Below are 4,968 nucleotides of genomic sequence, written 5' to 3'. Positions count from 1 at the left end.
TGAGTTTTGGTGACTTTCACAGATGCTTATTATGGAATAGTAACAGGGCAAAGAGCTGCCCTGGAGTGTGACTCTCCAGTGACCTTTAAATTTGGAATAACTGAGAAAACAGCAGTTATCCCAATAAAAGCTTCAACTGAGCTGAGGGCTGAGGAGAAGGAGATTGTTGCTTAGAAGAACTGAACCGATGCCAGCAGAAAGCTGATACAGGAGCAACATGAGTGATATCATCTCCCAAACAGACGTGACTCTGTTCCAGAGTCTGCAAGGTCAGACCCTGGGTTTGCATAAGGGCACGTGAAGACAAAACACATCCTTTCTATAGTACTGTAAATAGGGATCCTAAGCAAGATAATTAGCATTATTAGAATGAGCTCTCTGCTTCATGGAACCTCTCGTGTATATCTCAGCCAAGAAGAACAGAAGAGTCGTCGAAAAAAAATAATCTGCAGCAAGTTTAAAATGACTCAATGGCCAGCGAGAGGATATGGCTGTGCTTTCCACTGTATGTAAAAATAGTTCCATTTTGATTATTTTTACTTTGTAAGTATTTTGTGAGATTGTGAGTAGGATCTTACTATGAGAATTTGCCAGTCATGTCCCAGCCATCCACTTCACGTCCAGCCCAACATTTACAGCAACTTTCTCCTGATATTCTCTATTTAAGGGCCGCTATTACGTATACCACAGTTTTTGTTTTCTTTATTTGTTTTTTGTCTTATTCCATTTTTTTTATTTTTTAAGTCCTTGAGATAGAGTGAAGGACAGCTCAGTTGTGAGTCACAGCGAGGGACCAACCCAAAAGGCCATCTAATCACTTAATGGAGAGAAGTCCAAGCTTGCCAAATATTTGAATTACTGTCACATTTAGTGTGAGATACGGTCACTAACAGCTCTTTAGAGATAGCCACCACCAGAGCTGATGAGTGGTAGCTAACTGCGAGGAGGGCTCAGAGGTACTGACAGATAATTTTAGGGTAACACAGTCACATGGACACTCAGTTTAAGTATGTGCCACATGGTTACAGTTCTGTAATTATTTTAATATATGAACAAATAGAAGAGAAAGTAACAAGCAAACAATACCAGTGAATTTTTCTAGCTCATGATAGAAGTTAAGTGAAATTTAATTCTCTGTGTCATAGAGTCATAGAATCATAGAATTGCTCAGGTTGGAAAAGACCCTCAAGGTCATCAAGTCCAACCTCAACCTAACCATACTAATAACATACAAACCTAAGATCAGAGGATAAAATGAGCAGAAATATCTGACACTGTCCTCCTTGACATCCTTGTTTCTCAATTGGAGAGACATGGATTTGAAGGATAAATCACTGGTGGATAAGGAGTTGGCTGGATGGTGTCACTCAGACTTTTGTCAATGACTCGATCTGCAAATGGGAAGCTGGTACAATCAGCATTCTTAAGGAGTCTGTACTCAGACTGGAACTATTTGACATCTTTTTCAGTGACACAGACAGTGGGACTGAGTGCATCCTTTTCAGGTTTGTGAATGACACTGAGCTGTGTGGTGCAATAGACATGTTGGAAGGCATGATGCCATCCTAAGGAACCTGGACATATGTGAGAGATGGGCCCATGCCAACCTCATGAAGGGCAAGTGCAACATCCTTCACCTGGGTTGGGGCAATCCCAAACAGTGTAGTGATAAAATGAGGGGGAGCTGCTTTAAATTAAATGAGGGGAGGTTTGGATTGATATTAGGAAGAAATTCTTGACTCATAAGACAATGAGGCACTGGCAGTGCTACCCAGAGAACTGTGGTGCTCCATCCCTGGAGGTGATCAAGGTCGGGCTGGTTGCAGTCCTGGGCAGCCAGCTGTGGGATCCCTTCCAACTGTTCTGCGATTCTGTGATTTTACAGGAAGGTAAACCAGTGGAGTTTAGCTGTGGGGATTTTTTTGTTCACATGCTTGTTTTTCCAAAAAATTAGGATACTGACATGATGAAGCTATTTGCTCTGGGTCAATGTGTTCCCAACTGTGATGCCAAACTGAATCCAATCCCATGCCTACACACTATGCAATAAATTCTTGAGATTCAAGGGGTGTCTTGCAGCTTATGGGAATGTGAACTACCATCAGATGATGTGCTCAGTGCCATCAGGACACTTTTTCTGATGGATGAAATGGCTGGAAACACTTTCCATGGTTATATCCTATCTGATCCTCCAATTTTCCCTTCCACTCGCCTCCCCTTCTCTTTCCCAAAATGAAGGAAATATGTATATTCCGTATGTAAATGTGGCATCTACTAAGAAAGCTGGGAATAAGGCAGATCATTTCTTAGAATTGCTTGGTATGGGTTAAGAGCAGTTACTCGGCTTGCAGGATTTGAAAATGCAGTTTTATCCTAAAGCCAATGATTGTATCTCATGCTGTTATTTGATCAAGGATCTCCAGAAGGGTTACAATTATTCAAAAAATGGGTGGAGATCCCAGGAAACATTAACTTTCTTGGAAAAGTCTGAAATTACCGGTGTTGTGGGAAAGATTGGAAGAACACAAATTCTCTAATCTTTTGAGAGTTATGAGAAGTAGGGTGTTTCAGGCCACATATGATCACTTATATCTGTCAACTGAAATGAAAAATCTAAATGTTTGATGAGTTTTGGGAAGCACTTTGTAGAACATGGTAGTCCTTGATATCTATAACTTGTACCTGGATTACAAGAAAATGTGCAACAGTATTTTAAGCTGTGACAGCTGTAACCTTCTTGTAAATTTCAATAAAATACAGAGAGGAATTTTGATCATAATTTTATTGAGTTTTAGGCTTTCTCTTCCACTTGTTTTGAACATTGGCTTGCTGCAGATTGCTGAATGGCATCAGCACAGTAAGCCCAGCACTTTCAATTGAAACCAGGCAAGTTTCATTAAATCCTTCAGGACTGCGGGACTTGGGCAGTGGAAAGAGATCACCTTATTGCAAACGCTGTATTAGTTTTTAGCAGCTCACAAGCTAGTCCATATGACATGCTTTTGTTTGTTGCCGTGGGGTTTGTTTTGCCCAAATTAGGCGGATCTTTATTTCTCTCTAATTTATTATATTTGAGATGCCTTCCTCGCAACAAATGCAATCTGGCAGTCAGAGCAGTGCTGTTGATGTGCACAGCCGTTGGCTTAGTGGTGCAGTATCAGTGTGGACCCTGCAAACTTGATTTTCCAGCTCAATACTGATACTCTTTTCTTTTACTTTGTCAGAAGAAAAAAAAAAATAATCATATTGTTGACTTATGTTTGACTGACTTATTCAGTTAACCTTGACAATATTTATCAGCCCAGTGGTAAGATTTATGGATTGTTCATTAAAAAGTGTTGTTGGGGTTGGTTGCTGGCCACGTTTTGAGGCCAATGTCCTTGGACTTAGAGTGTGTCCAGATAACGAGTTAGTAATAGGCTACTTTCTGCTTGAAACAGGGCTGTAAAACCTGGAATGAACAAACAAACACAAAAATAATCAAATCCAAACTCTGCTGTGCCAGAGAAGGTTTACTAAGGGCTGTGAAATGAGTAATTAAGATCCTCGTTCCAGAGTCTGCAAATCCTTTAGGAACAATATTGTGATCACAGGAATTTGTAGTTAAGGGAAAACTGTCCCTACCAATGAGCTCTATCCCAGGTGGGAAGAGCCCACCCTTCACCCCCAAACCTTCTGTGCAGGCAATGAGGGTGAGTGGATGGGTCTCCATGTTTTTATTTTTCAAGCAACGTGCCTAGATGATATCTGTGCTTAAATCTACTGTGCCTGGTAACAGGAACCAACCCCGGCTAATATCAGCATCTCCCATCAGCTGGCATTAAAACTTGTTGGGTGGGGAAGAAATGGGTAGGAGGTTATGCTGAGTGCCCTCAGAGCCTCAGCAGCGATTTGTTTTGAGGAACAAAGCAATATTTACTGTGGGATAAAATCCTCAACTGCTTGCATTTTCACTGACAGTTTGCCAGTGGTGTTTTAGAGCACAGACCACACAAGGAAAATGGTTTTCCAGGATACATTGCTTGGTTCAAGAGAGACCCTGAGACTATGACCTAATGTTTATAATGGTATGTTATTGAGAGTCAATTGAAAATTCAAAATTCCCAAGTGACTTCATTTATCACTGGTGTGATTAGTGTGCTGGTGGAGCATAAACAGCTAAACAAAACCAAATGGCTGGTGCAGTTCATCATGAGAAAGAAAATTAAAAATACGTCATTGTTGACTCTGTAGGTAAGCTGTGTACAGAGAGGAAGATGAAAAGATTTTATAATGGACTTTTAATCCTCATTTACATTTGCTTGTCCTCAATAATGTCTTGGGAAATGCAGTTTGCTTGGAAGCTGATAGAAACACTGATGGCATCACTGTATACATGGGAATTTATGTATTCAGACATGAAAGCCTGCATTGTGGAGTACTCACATTGTGGAGTACTGGTTTTAGAGAAATGCTCCTAAGATGAGCTTTATTTTTTAACATGCATATGTAAAATATACTATTATATCTATAACTATGATATTTATACAGTATATTGTAAATTAAACATTATATATAAAGATATATATAATTATATATATAATTATATATATATAATATATATATAATATATATAAAGATATATCTTTATATATTTTTCATATATATGCACTTAAAAATGAAATCTCTTGTTCTTCCCTCAAGAGCTATTTCAGAGCATTGCGTTTGTGTGTGTGTGCAGAAATGGTTTCTTTAGATGAGATCATAGATTGAAGTCTGTGGCATCTCGAAAAATATTTTTTAAATCCTATTTTTCTGTCTCCAGCTGAGCCTTTCCTATTCTGCATGACAGGAGAAAAGGTAATTAATGTCAGTCTGGAAAATCCTGAAAGATCCCTTTGTTGCAGATGAAACAATGGTTTCTGCATGTTAGTTGTATCTTATTTCTACATCTTTGTTGGCTCAAGAAAGAATATGAAATAATTTTTT

Source organism: Meleagris gallopavo, chromosome Z (genome assembly GCF_000146605.3).
Source record: "Meleagris gallopavo isolate NT-WF06-2002-E0010 breed Aviagen turkey brand Nicholas breeding stock chromosome Z, Turkey_5.1, whole genome shotgun sequence".
In the NCBI taxonomy this organism is placed as follows: Eukaryota; Metazoa; Chordata; class Aves; order Galliformes; family Phasianidae; genus Meleagris; species Meleagris gallopavo.
This window is presented reverse-complemented; position numbering follows the sequence as displayed.